Genomic DNA, 15,334 nt, shown 5'->3' with positions numbered 1-15,334 from the left:
ACTTTCTTTCAGTTGTGATACTGGAATATTTATATATTTCATTTAAAAATTCCACATCAGTTTTTTAAATTCCAACATTGTCTTGCACAATTCACAGCGCTCAACGTAGCACATACCCTCCCCAATGTCTATCACCCAGCCACCCGGTGGCTGGGTGATAGACATTGGGGAGGGTATGTGCTACGTTGAGCGCTCTGACATTACCTAGTGGAGAGATAGGGCTTGAGAGACACAGAGAGGTTGCATAGAGAAGTCGTATGAAATCTAAGGAAAATTGTTTGGCTTCAAGGTGACATGCTTTGTTTCTGCTTATATTCCATTGGCAAGAATGTTGTATGTTCCCGTGGAGATAAAATGAGGCTGGAAAATGTAGCTCAGTTGTGTGCTAGGAAGGGACAGTGGGTTTTATGGCTTTCTAGGGTGGTGCAACATGCATGATCTCATTTTATTTTTCACAATAAGTCTCTGAGAAATACATTCTTTTGCTATTTGACAGATGAAGCAACTTAAGTTTAGAGGGGCTAAGTAATTTGTTCAAGGATAGTCAATAAAGTTGGGTTATTTATTCAGATACCAAAATTTTGTTTAAAGATTTATTGATATATTTGACAGAGAGAGACACAGTGAGAGAGGGAACACAAGCAGGGGGAGTGGGAGAGGGAGAAGCAGGCTTCCCGCCGAGCAGGGAGCCCGATGCGGGGCTCGATCACACGACCCTGAGATCATGACCTGAGCCGAAGGCAAATGCTTAACAACTGAGCCACTCAGGCACCCCCAGATACCAAATTGCTTCTCATAAACATATTAGGTAAAGAAATAAATAAAACAAAAAGTTAATTCTTAAGCTTGATAATAGGTAATATTACACAATGCAATGAAGTAGTATCACTTAATATAACCCTATACATGCATCAACAAAATGTTAGCCTGTAGGAAGAGCAATTATATTTATATATAACAATAACAAGTGAGAATTTATCAGTGATATCCCTTTCCTTTTTTTTTAAGATTTTTATTTATTTATTTGACAGAGACACAGAGAGAGAGGAAACACGAGCAGGGGGAGTGGGAGAGGGAGAAGCAGGCTTCCCGCTGAGCAGGGAGCCCAACGTGGGGCTCGATCCCAGGACCCTGGGATCATGACCTGAGCCAAAGGCAGACACTTAACGACTGAGCCACCCAGGCACCCCTCCATTTCCTTTACCAAAAACATAGTTATTGCCTATGAGATAATACTATTCACTTGCTAAGTGGACCTATCCGTCACCATCCAAATATGGCCTTAATTAAAAAACTGTCAGATCCAGTTCATGTGTATAAATTTGTTCCTCACACAAAACTCTCATCGGAAAGAAAACCTAATAAAAGGTTTGTATGACTGTTTACAGTAATTTTGGAGATTAATACCTTATTTTGACGGTCTATCAAAACAAACCAGGTCAAGATGTTAATTTTTATCCAAGTCTTTGGTGTTTCCTAATTCAATTGAAAATCCTATTTTGCTATATTTAAAAGACACATTCATCCATGTGGCTGATATGACTAATGGAGCCCTCCTGTCGAGCTGCTGCCCCAAATAAATGTAAAACATTAAATAATTTTTAAAAATATAAAAATGTGAGATAATAGAGACTGAATCGACAGACATCATGCTCTACACACAAACTCATTGACAGTTCCTTTCACTCTGTTTGATGCAATTGAATAATTTCTTCACCTTATTTTTGCATTTGCAGAAAATAATGCTATTCGGTGTGGCAGATATGCAAATTTAAGCTTGTCAGGGAATGAAAAGGGAAGCAAACAGCAATGAGAAGTATTTTTTTTAATTAACTTTTTTTTTTTCAAAAGCAAGTTATTATGAAGGTCACAGCACATTGCAGTGCATAACAGTCCAGAAAAGAAATTTGCTGGGCATACAAGCTGGGGAGAATTTGTTTACCATTCTCACCTGTATCTCATATAATCTAACTCATTTAGAAAAAAGCAAGAACAGCTAGTGTTACTAATCCATTCCTGAAGGGCAGAAAAGCCCAAGGAAATGAGAATTGACAAATATGTTAAACATGACTTAATTAGTTTTTGTTTACTTTTTATATGGATATCTCCATAACTGCTGTTTAAGAAATTGACAGTGCTTCTCATTAGCATATGAGTCACATCGTAAATGTTTAATTTTTCATATTTGTCTTCCAATTTGTCTACCCCTGAATTAACTTCCCCTTGCTGCATTATCTCTCAGAATAATGACAAAAAGAAATACTAAAAAATAGCATTTTCTTAAAATTACAGTTCTCCCATCACAAACCTAATTGTGTTGTCTGTAATGCTTCTCTGTCAGCTCTGTAAGAACACTGAAGTACAATAAATAAGTGACATTGCTGAGAAGATGAAAGCTTCAGCTAGGACAACTAAGTTTACTGGAATAGTTTCCAAACATGATTTCTGGTATGCTTACGTACACATGACTTACAGCACCGGACACCTTGAATTTGATCGCTAAGTAGTGAAGAGCTATGTAACATAAAAGACAATGTGTAATTCATGAGCTGTGTAACAGCTCCTTGTTAAAGAAACAATGTAATCATGAATATGAATTATAACCACCTAATGATTACACTTTCTGAGCTGGTGATTTCTTGTTACCAGTCTCCGTGACTGAGAGTGAAAATAGATTGATAGAAAAATAAAATTTTAGGGCTAACTCTTGAAGATCAAGCCCAATTTTAATTTTACTTATAGGGAATTACTCTGAAGAGGTAAAATCAGTGGTTGTAACTGGGGAGCCAGTTGTCCAACCTCAGCGTAGAGCATGGGTCATTAGACATGGATGAGTTTAATTTTATTTTAGTCAACATTGTACAATTGAAAATTTCCATATGAAAATCTTAAACATCTTTACATCTTAAACATCTGGGTCTTCATTCGTATTTGAAAATGATTGGGTAGAACTGAATTATGACATTTCTGAATAGGTGAGGCACATAATCTCCAATTTACCAAAGTTCCTACCACTTCCTGATGTATTTTGGGGGTTGTATGTTTTTCTTTGTGAATTACTGTTTCCTTATTTTTGAAAAACTAAGTGTATCTATATCTTTGAGGAAAATTGGGGAAAATTAATCCCCAAATGAGAGCGCATATGTATGTGTGGAAATGAATACATTTATTATTTTTTTTTTACTTTTTTATAGGCAAAAAGAAATATGTGAAAACTATTGCTCAACTAAGGTTTGCTTGAAAATAGTGAGTTGCAGGGAAGTGCCAGAACCTGGCCAACCTACGTTTCACTTGCTTTTTTTACATTCTACAGCTGGGTTTATTTGTCATAAATATCTAACATATGCAGGGCCAATCGATTTTAAGTTTACTCAGTTTATCTCTATGATCCACTTTCATGGAAGATGGATTTTCAATAAACATAAAATGGTGAAGTTATATATGCAGACATCTGTGCATCTAGTCTTGTTTGTATTTGTCCTTTTTAGCTCACATCTAAGCAGTCAAAAGCTTTGTTGCAATTTTCCTGCACATTACCGATTAGTAGTCTTGCATAGCCAATTGACACTTTTTCCTGTTGTACTTTTCTGAAGATTGATATAATTATTGCTCTGCAATAAAGCTCTGTCTTTATTTTCTTTGCTGAGGTGAGACAGCTGGATATAGAGCAAAAACTGACTGCTACTTAAGAGTTGCCTTTGTGGTGATGCTACCATATAGTTGAATGACCTTGAGCAAGTCATATTTTGATTTGACCCTTGATTTCTTTGTCTCAAAAAAAAAATCAGACTAGATTGAATTTGAAGCTCCTTTCACCTCTAAAATGCTGTGTTATATTTCCTGATACCTGGCAGCTTTGTTATAAAGCAAACTTCTGGTGGGCAGTTAGGTTTTCTATGTCCCCACAGGTTCCTAACAGAAACTTCCTCATGTGTTCTTATTCTACAAAATTTAGAAATTAACAGATCGATTTTATCTGTCGTGTATAGAGAACTTCGGTGGTGACTGTGGGGGCAAGAGGCCCAGAGTGTTGCCATAGAGATGGTTGGTTAATTAGTTAAGGTCTGAAAAAATGAATTTGGCATGGGAAAAATAGGCCCTTGGTGCGTGTGAGGAATGAGGGTGGATGCTAACTGCATTTATACTGAATGAGAAATTAGGAGAGGGCAAAGATAGGACAGTGGCTTTGACATGGCTTTCAGAGAGGAGCAAGAACAGACACTTTGTATCCTCAAATAGAAAGAACACTTGTAATCAAGGGTGCATAGTATGACCTCAATTTATTTTATTTTTAATAGCTTAATTATATAAATTTGGCTGATGGATAGTCTTGAGAACTGGCAGTCCATTAAAATAGTACTGATCTACCACCTCTACAATAATAATGTGATGTACTAGCATTTGTAAGCTCTTTATATATGAATCATCTCATTCACTTTTCACAGTATTTCTATAGTGCGATATTCATTTTCCAGGTAAGATGATGTACAACCAGTCTTGTAGAAAAGTATCTAGAGAGGGTAAAGGCCTTGTCCAAGATCATAGAGTAAGTCACTAAACAGGCACTCATGGGTCCTGACACGCTCATTTTCTAATACAGTGGTGACTCAAATATCAGGGCTGTTTCTAAATTTGTGTTTGCAGAAAGATTTGCTCCTGGCCATATTTCTTTATCTACTATGTAATTTGTTTTCTCTTTATTGTGATGGCATCTGTCCACCTTGCTGTCTAGCTATCTCTCCAGCTATCTTCTGTCTATCTAAAGCTAGTTGCATACTGGTACGGCAGAATATGACCTTATTAGTCAGTTTAAGCTAGGCTATGCTATGGTAGCAAAGAGCCCTTAAGTATCAGTGACTTAAAACTCAATAAAAATTATATTGCATTCCATGTCATGCTATTCTCATGGCTGAGGGAGAAATAGTAGAAGAATAAAATGATCCTTAAAGTTTCTGCTTTGATAGGCATAAGTCATTTGGCTCACATTCCTTTTGCCAAAGCAAAGTCACATAGAGAAGCCTGTTGCCCATGGGGTGGGATGCATGCTTCTCTTACCAAGGGCCACTGGGAAAGGCCTCTGTAGGGATGGACTTGGTAGGAAAAGATACAATATTTGGAACTGCAAAATCATAATCAAAATTTACCATTAGTATAATCCTTTATGGTGTACATGGCCCATCTACCTGGCCAAGTAAAGAGGTATAGCTTGAGATAACAGGTCAGGAAAAAACACCACTAGCAAGGGAAAGGAATGACTTACTCTCAAAGAAAACAGAAACCAGTCATTATAATGTCTCTGACTCTGAGATTTATTCTCTTCAAAAGAGACTGTTTTGGGTCAAGCTGCTTCTTTGTCAATGACCTATAGCCATGATTTCCTATTTATGTAAAATTGGCTTCAGAACAGCAGATGAAAAGACAGAATATTAACATGAAAATGATTGTAGGGTGATAGGAACTGTCACATTTTATAAACATGGGCAAGATTTTCCCTGATATACTTCTGGGACAGCTTTATTAATTACATTGAAAAACAAGTCTGTAAATATCGGTCCCGTACTAAATTAAATTTTACAGATATTAGGTAGTGTAACTTCTAAGAAACAATAAACCAACATCATCCTCTTGTCACTAGGAGGAAGTAATTGAACATGATTTAATAAAGAAAGGCCACAAAATAATGAAAAGGTTAGACTGTCTTGATTGCTGTTACTTTTTCATGAGAAAAAAAAAATGTCTCTAATAGTCTTGTGTAAGAAAAGAGTATAAATAGATTAGTTTCAAGTAAAATTTAAATCCTTTCTTTTATTTAATCTTAATAATTAGCTATAATTTTAACCCTTTCCTCTATGAAACATTCTTAAAATTAATTCTGTCCCTCTGTTTTATAGGTGAAGTACGTGAAAGTATACTGCTACCAATGATTTCAAACATTTTTGCATGGCTAGTTATTAATAGAATTAGAACTAATCAACAGGCATCTGTGTCTCCAATCTCCCACTCCCTTCTGGCCACTTGCCTAAGATTAAGCTAATATAAAAAGGAATTTCCATTTCATTGGCCGATGCTAATAAGTTAGTAGTAGGAGATATTTTGGTCTTAAAGATCTGCTACGATTAACCTATACACAGATAAATGGTGTTGATAATGATGAGTTGATGGTGGTGGTGGTGGTGCTGATGGTGGTGAGGATGAAGATGAAGATGAGATGCTAAAGTCAGCTTTTCTTGGACATTTTATGTATGTCAGCCACAGTGCTAAGTGTTTTACAAGGTTTATTTATATAAACCTGCAACAACTTTAAAAAGTAGATAGTATTTTTAATTCCATGATCATATAGCTGGTAAGGGGCAGAGCCAGGATTTGAACCTGTGCTCTGAGACTGAGGCATAGCATTTTTGTTGAGTCTCATTTGTAGGAAATAATGATTTTCTTTTCATTAAGGAAAAAAGCTATTCACATGAACAGATTGTGTGTGTGTGTGTGTGTGTGTGTGTTACACAATAAAGAACACATGTTTTCAAGAGACTTCATGCCACTGGGAAACCATAACAATCTAATACGTTGTGTTGTTCAAGTCAATGGCAAAATTTAGAGTGCTGATAACTAGACATATCAAGTTAGAGTCAGTTTTCTTTTACAAAGATAAGAATGAGGAAGTAACAGAAGCATCTTGAACAAGGCTAGTTAAAATGCTTTCTATTACTAGAAGAATTATCTATGACTCAAAATAAAATTATGGATAAAAATTACATGTGTAGCATATTAGTAAGACAGGACTTTTAGTAAAATTTGAAAGGAAAGAATACTTGGCTAGGGGTGAGATGAGCTGGCCTTAAGTCCTAGCTGACCTTATTAATAGATGTATACATCTGGGCAAATCATTTAACTCTCAGACCTCACTTTATCTGTAAAATAGAAGAATTACAATTTCCCTACCACAGTTGCTATGAGTATCTGAAAATGCTTAGGAAATTGTGAAAAGCTTTGGAAATAGATGACAATGTGATCATAATATAATTGTATTTTCCCTTCTTTCTCGTTCTTTTCCCTAACCCGTGAAATTAAAATACACGCACACATGCATGTGTGTGAAGATTTCAGGCATATTTAATGACTCTGAGAAAGGAAAAGTGATTTATAATTAATTGAAAGTTCATAGAAGATAGTAATTGATGGAGTGATTCACTTCTGCTTGCTTTGTAACCTTACATTTAGACTAAAAAAGGAGAAGAAAGCTGAAATTTGTCCAAAAAGGGCAGATGTGTGCGTGGGAATACTCTTTTTTTTTAAATTTTTTTAAATTTTATTTATTTTTGAGAGAGAATGACAGAGAGAGAGAGAGAGAGAATGAGAGGGGGAAGGGTCAGAGGGAGAAGCAGACTCCCCGCTGAGCAGGGAGCCCAACTTGGGACTAGATCCCAGGACTCCAGGATCATGACCTGAGCCGAAGGCAGTCGCTTAACCAACTGAGCCACCCAGGTGCCTGGGAATACTCTTTAAATAGCTGTCCCATAAAGTGACTTTGGAAGGATTTGGGAAAGGGATATTAAGTTGACTTGTTTATTGACCATGACCAGCTTGGGCGCTCTCTCTCTCTCTCTCTCTCTCTCTCTCTCTCTCTCTCTCTCTCTCTCTCTCTCTCTCTCTCTCTCTCACACACACACACACACACACACACACACACACACATTTGCTAGATGTGTTGGAGCAGTTCATTATTTTTCCATTCCACACTACTAAGGATACTCAATGCTGCGGTTATGTAATAAAGTCAAAAACCTGCAAGTCAAAGAGACTTCAGACTTGACTAGTCAAGGGCCCTTATTTCCCAGATTAAAAATATAATAATAAAGCCCAGGGAAGTGAAATGGCTAGTGAAAGCTCTCCTAACTAGTTTCACAGGAAATGAAGCATCTAATAATGAGTTTCCAGATTTCATTGCAGCAGACCTCTCTCAAGTCTCTGTAAAGTTCTATAACTCAAAAGTTTACAGACAGGTCCTTTCCCTTGCATCAGATATTGAGGTAAAATAAAATGAAGAAAAATAAAAAATGAAGAGGGAGAGAATGACTGAGTTGACCAGATGAGTGATTTCTACTTCTATATGGGCTAGAAGATGTTGCAGTCAGTGCTGAGGAATAAGTCACATGTGGCTTAGCATTGCTGATAGTGGTTATAACTGTACATTCTTAGTTGGAATATCATGGAGTGGGGACAGAAAAATTGGAATAAGAATCTTAAAACCCAGGTTCCACTCGCAGGCTTGCCTCTAACTTGCTGCATTCCCGTGATCAAATCCTTTTATCCCTTTTTGCCCTAGTTTCTGTCAGTAAGGTGTGCATGGCTTTATCAGGAGTCCTTTCTCAGAGAGGTATGGGGAGAATCAAAGGAGATAATGGACGGGGAAATGCTTTGTAACATGTTGGGAGTGCAGCACATATCCAAAGCATCATCGTCATTACTTTAACAATTACCTCTAAGGCTCCCTCTAGATCTGAAGTTCCAAAGTCATGGCTTGAAGGTAAGGCTTAAAGGTGTATAAATCTCTGTGCCAGTAAGGAACCCAAAACATTAAAAAAAAAAAAAAAAATGAATCATTGATCTCAGCTCCAGACGGAGCAAGGCTGGGAGTGTGACTCAAGTTCCTGCTTCTCACTTCTGGGTCCCTGTGATCAGATTTTGTCATCAGGACTTAATGAGGATGACAAGCTGATCAAAATTCAGGGTATTATTAAAGGCAAAATTCTTTTCTTTCTTTCTTTTTTTTTTTTTTTTTTTGACTACGCTAGGGGGAACCTGCTATTAAGAGATCAAGGCTAAATGCAGAAATGAAAGGGTAATGAAAGTTATACTCAGTGGAAGACACAGGAAAAATGGAATTTAGCTGTTTCCTAGGATTAATGTATTTTCACCTAAAGTCAATAAGAGACCTGCCGCATTTGACAATCTTGGAGTTGCTGGGGGTTTGCGAGATGGCCAAGCAGGCTAAGTTCAGTGTTTTCACTTTTCTGGGGATCAAAAGTAAAACTTTTAGATGGGGAATGTAGGACGGTAAACATTTTTGAAATTAAACTTCATGTAGAAATTTAGAAACATTTCAAAAGAATTACTTTTTCCTTTCAAAACATTCAATGCAGTCTCTTTTTTTTAAGATTTTATTTATTTTTTTGACAGACACAGTGAGAGAGGGGGAGTGGGAGAGGGAGAACAGGCTTCCCACGGAGCAGGGAGCCCCATGTGGGCTTGATGCGATGCGGGGCTAGATCCCAGGACCCTGGGATCATGACCTGAGCCGAAGGCAAAGATGCTTAGTGACTGAGCCACCCAGGTGCCCTATCAATATGGTCTCTTGACTCTAAGTGTGGATGCAAGAAAAATGACAAAATTCAGCTTTAGTGCTAGTCTCCATTCTGTTTGGGACTAAGAAAGACAGAAGCTTATTTCTTCTTAAAGACTGGTATCCTCATTGAACATTTCTCTTGGGATAATTGCTGTGTATTTTAAGACATCACAGTTATCCAGTGTGATAATTAATAACATGACTTATTTATTGAAAACATACTACATCCAACAAACTGCCCATGAAAATTTCTATGACATTTCTCTTTTAATTGCCATAAAAGCCTCCAAGTAGATATGATTACTACCCTGCTTTCAGAGATAAGAAAACTTAACTCAGGGAAGTTAGGTAACTAGTCCAAGCCCTCAGCCAGTAAGAGAAATAGGGGATTTGAAATCAGATTGAAAAGGCCACATATCCCAGGTTCTTAAACAATCTGCTCTGTAGAATTACCTAGAATACTTTTAGGGAGGGGTAGGAGATAGAGAGAAAAAGGAAAGCTAATTCTGTAGTTGAAATTTACTTTAGAAATCAATGTAAACTGAGACCAGCATGCCTCGGGGGCACTTGCCAAAAAATGCTAGTAGATTTTGCCAAAGGCAAGTTCAACAGTGCTGCTTTAGCTTCTCAGTAGCATACCTCACCCTGTGCTAACTGATGAAAAGAAAAAATGTTAAAGGTCACCTGCCAGGCCCCTGAATGTATCAACTTCCTTTTTTCTTCAAGGCTCTTTACTAGTGAATTTCACCAACACTAGGAATAGTCAGAAACTCAATATAGATGGATTCATGCAAATTAGTGGGTAAACCCACTCAAAACATATTGCCTAGAAAGATGGTTTCTTTACTGTTTCGTGTTGTTTTGAATTGGCCCAGGATATTCAATCCTTTATAGAAACTGTACTTCATTTTTGGGGGAAAAGTTTAAAAAAAAAAATCTAAAAAGACTTTTTTTTTTTTTTTTGCTATTGAAATAATTGATTCCTAGTACCAGTGTTATTTAACTCTCTCAATTACTGAATGCAGTGGATATATTAATACAGCCATTTTATGAATGGAAAAATTGAGGCTCAGAAAGGTTAAGTAACTTACAAAGGTCTCACAGCTAGTGAGTGGAAGAGCTGGGAGTCAGACTCAGTTGAGACCGCACAGTCTACCCGTGTGCATCATCTGTGTGATGCTGTTAACCTCCACCAAGAGGTAGCTCCTTTTCAGTTCTGGTTAGTTCCTCTCTTTGAGGTCAGCTAAGTTCTGTGTGTTGGTTATATATTCAGGACCTCCTGTGCTCTAAGCACCATTAATATGGTTCAAGATGATAAATTAGGCATGGTCCTTGCCCTTTAGCAGCCCACAGTCCAATGGCTTGACAATGAGCTGGATCTAACTGAATTTTAAGTAATTTTTACATGAACCTCTATGTGACATGACTGAACTATCACACACAACAATCCATACTTTTTACTACATCAGAGCACATTGATGCTTACATGCCTCAATAGCATGTCATCCTTAGTTTCCCACCCACACCAAATGAAGAAACCATTATCCTAAAAATATCTCAAATTCTTAAAATACCTTAGTATGTGTTTGGAATATAATTTGAAAGTACCAGTACAGTCATTATCTCGTTTAAGAGCTATTGTAATTCTTAATTGTGAGTGCTCCAGGGGCTTAAATTAGTGAGGTTCCTATCTCCACTCACCCCTCCTTCTGGCAGTCGGGGATGCTTGCCCCCATGCCTACGATGCGCAGTGCCTCCCAAACAGAGGCTGGTGGGAAAGAGGTGTATGCAGAGGGTAACTGCCAGCACAGCACGCTGAGAACTGGAGTTTTCTTGGGGAGCCATTGCTAACACATCAGCCAGTGTGGTATTTCAGTAGCTATGCTGGCTTAATGCTGAGTGAAATGCTGTATGGTTTCTATCTGCTTTTCCTTGTCTTTTACATTAAATTTTTGGCCCATGTGAGTACCAGTCATGAACTTGGCAACCATAAAAATCTGATCTGGTCTGCAGCTCCAGATATGATAGTCCTTTGATGTTGTATCTAACCTTTCAGCTCGCATTTAGTCCCTCAGGATTCCTTTTTTGTGGCTGAGGAGAATATAATAGATCATAGCAAGAAGAGTATCAAGATTTCTTTGAGACCCATAGCCCTAGAATTGCAATTCCATGTCTAAACGTGACATTATATCTACTAGAATTCTCTGTATAGTGGTGATATGTATTAGGAAGTTGCAGTCAGAGCTCCAGACTGTAGCTTTCACTTGAATAATGCATCTTTCTAGTGCATTACTAGTGCGTTCACTTGGGTGAATTCTGGAAGAGGAGTCAGATAACCTGAGCTCTGGCACCATCTCTGCAGGCTGCACGGACTTGGGCAAGTTTCCTAGCCTATCTGAGCCACAGTCTCCATGCCTATAAATAAGGACTAAAATATTCTATTTAGTCAACCATACAGAATCTCTCTAATAAGTAAATGAGATTAAAGTATACAAAAATGGCTTTGTAATTCAAAGCACTATATACTTCTATAGGATCATTTGTACAGTATGATACAAGTTCAGTTACTTTGTCCATTATTCATTTGGTATTTCCTGAGCACATATGGTAAACAAAACATTTTATTGAGGGATATTAGGTTCAAAATTACGTGAGACCATAATCTCACTGTCAAGAAGCTGAAAATTTAATTATGTTCATTATTCTAATAATTATAAAACTATAGAGGAACTGTTTACTCTCCTTGTTTAAATCACTTCAAACTAGTCTGCAGAGCTACTTTTTTCCATTCTCTCTGTTGTCCTTGGCAATCTGAACACTTGAAGCTCATGGGTTGCTCTATTACATGTCCATATAATTCTGCCGAATTTAATACTTAGCCAGAGTTGTGTTTCTGCCCAAATATGTTAATGAATGTCAAACTATTTTCATGATATATTAGACATTACATGAAGTCATATATTTAGGTGTGAGCTAATTGTGAATGATTATAAAAATGAGATATTAAAACAAATTTTACACTTCAAATTTTTAAGGTAGATGAATTTAGTTTTATGGTCTATAAATTTAAGGTTTATTTATGTGTGAAGTGACACATTGATAAACATTTGGCAGAATCTTGTTCAAAGAAAAAGAGTTTTAGGTCTATTTTTTTTAAGTGGTGGATAAAGTGTACTTTTGTAGATTTTTAGGTTAAAATGCATTTTAAGACAGCCTACCACAAGGTTTTTATATTTGGTGAGAGGGCTTCTCCTTTATAAGAGTGAATACAGGGGTGCCTGGGTGGCTCAGTTGGTTAAGCATCTGCCTTCGGCGCAGGCCATGATCCTGGCGTCCTGGGATCAACCCCTCTCCTTCTGCCCCTCCCCCTGCTCATGCTCTCTCTCTCTCTTGCTCTGCACTCTCTCTCTCTCTCTGAAATAAATAAATCTTAAAGAAGAGTGAATGCAGATAAAAATGTCATGAAAGTCCAACTTCACTGTCATTTCCTTAACAACTAGTACAGGGCCTGACACAGAGTAGACACTCCATAAATATCTGTTGTACAATTGAAGGAAGACAGAAGAAAGAATCATGGAGACAGAGCTCTTGAACTGAAACTTGAAAACAGGGAGAAATTAGGTTTGACAAAGATGTGGACAGAACAGAAAGCATATGAATGTATCTTCTTGAGAGCAAAGGATTGTGGTTTAATGTAATTTAAGATTTGTAGGCACATTTTAGAAAATGATTCAGAATTCTGGGTTTGTACTCAGAATTATTGGCCTTCAACAGAGATTGAGAGTATGACATCAGGAAAATTAATTCCTGTTTTTGCTGAAAGATCTTAGTTTAGCATTTGAATGTCTATGCTTGTAAAATGTGGAAGAGTTAGATATCAAAGGGTCATATAGAAACATGCATGCTTGCGTGGATAAATTAATGTTCTCACTAACTTTGCAATATCTTAGTGTTACTGAAGGCAAAAGTCAGATTTTAAAGAGTTTTAAAATTATGTAAAGAAGTATAATAGAATTTGTGGAGTTGAATGGGTTGAGTTTAATATACATCTTTCCTTATTCCACTAGATTAGAGCTTGAAATATTCTGCTAACTTTATAAGGAACATACAGACACAATCACACTGATGCATATGCTTATTTTAAAATCTGACAAAGTATGTACTTACATATTTTGAAGTAATTTGAATAATTCAGAGTTAAGAGAAAGCTGTGTTGGTTAAAATTAAGGGAGAATTTGAATATTTAAGTGTAATTCATAGACCCTATATCCTAATAACTATGAGTTAGACCTCTACTACAATGCTGTGCCCCTAATCAAGTCAAACCAAACCCAAACTAAACTAACTGGACAACTCTTCTATAAAATGGAGTTAATATTGTCTACATCACATGATTATTATAAGATGCAAAGAGCTACACTATAGGAAATGGGCCTTGCCCCATAACAGACCAAGTGAATGATGAGGAAGTATCCATTTTTTCCACTCTCCTTCCATGACAGTTCTATTCCCCTTCTTCAAATACTGAACCCCTTTCTCTATGGCCAAACCACAACGACCTTCAAACTCAAGATCTAGTGATTCTCTGTGCATGATGTTTTCTCTGATTATTGCTGCACATATTGCCATCTTCAATAATTTTATTGTACTTAACAGTTCACCACCATGCAGCTAAGCATTTTGTGTTTAATTATTACAATACATTTCCTGGCTCTCCAAAAGGATTGTAAATCCATAGAAAATACAGATATATTAAATGACCTCCCCTTGTGGCACAATTTTCAGTGGATATTTGGGGAATGTCTAAAGCCTAGTTGGATACTGTTTCCATTCAAGAATGAGCAATCCATATTTCCAACTTATGTAATGATACTTAAGTCCACTTTGTCTCAGTGTAGTCTAAGTAAAATTTACTTTTATAATCAACATATGTGTCATACAGGATTATTTAAGTCATGAGTATCAAATACAGTAACTTAAAAAAATGTTTGCCAGAGATCTGGGTTATTTTCATGTCTTCCATCTTCTATCCATGGTGTTGGCTTCATCCTCAGACTTAACGTAGTGCCACCATGGAGATCTGACTCCTCACTTTGTAGTAGTACATGGCTGCAGTAAGACCAGACTTCCTATTTTTCCACTACTGTCAACGACAGAATCTCTCCTTGGAATTTCTGATATTTCTCTTCTATTAACTTTAAATTTGGTCAGGTTCACATCCCTGAACCAATTGCTCTAGCCATGAGGATAGGATCATCACATTAATCCCCACCTTAGGATCTGGAATGGGATGAGTACCACCCAAATTCAGAGGCTGAGAAAGAAGAGTAAATTCCCAAAGGGAAAGTAAGGTACTTTGGTCAAAGAAGAAGGGAGGGAGGAGACAGTAAGTAAAAGACCAGTAAACATCCATTACAATGATGCTCTTTTTCTTAAACCCAGAGTATATTAAAATCCCAGTAATAAGAAAAACAGGTGGGGGCGCCTGGGTGGCTCAGTCGTTAAGTGTCTGCCTTCGGCTCAGGTCATGATTCCAGGGTCCTGGGATCGAGCCCCTCATCGGGTTCCCTGCTCGGCGGGAAGCCTGCTTTTCCCTCTCCCACTCCCCCTGCTTGTGTTCCCTCTTCTCGCTGTGCCTCTCTCTGTCAAATAAATAAATAAAATCTTTAAAAAAAAAGTAGGTGAAAAGAAAAATCAGTTTAAAAATGTGTTAACATCAAATTTACTACTTCTCATTTAATGTTAAACCTAGAGGTTAAGAACAATCTTTGGTATCAGAGCTTAAACAGAATGTATTTTCTTGTATTCCTTCAAAAATGCATTGTTGGTAAAGTGGTCCAAGGTAGGAAAGACTGGTATTGTCAGTAGCAAAATTATTACACAGCATTATTAATGTTTACTTTGATCATTGTCTAAACTAGGAATGAAAACTGAAGCCAATAATATCTTAGATATAAAGCAATAAAGCTGGGTAAGAGCAGATTCTGAGTG

At 37.1% G+C, this 15,334-nt stretch overlaps 1 protein-coding gene across 4 annotated transcripts in view; it reads left to right on the top strand.

Annotated features, from left to right (window-relative positions):
* The window catches only part of GABRG2 (gamma-aminobutyric acid type A receptor subunit gamma2), a 104,150-nt gene that overhangs the window by 43,836 nt on the left and 44,980 nt on the right, over nt 1-15,334 (top strand). The gene's annotated exons all lie outside the window — the stretch shown is intronic.

Source organism: Zalophus californianus, chromosome 5 (assembly GCF_009762305.2).
Source record: "Zalophus californianus isolate mZalCal1 chromosome 5, mZalCal1.pri.v2, whole genome shotgun sequence".
Classification (NCBI taxonomy): domain Eukaryota; kingdom Metazoa; phylum Chordata; class Mammalia; order Carnivora; family Otariidae; genus Zalophus; species Zalophus californianus.
The sequence above is the reverse complement of the archived record's forward strand: the minus strand, read 5'-3'. Positions and strand labels throughout refer to the sequence as shown.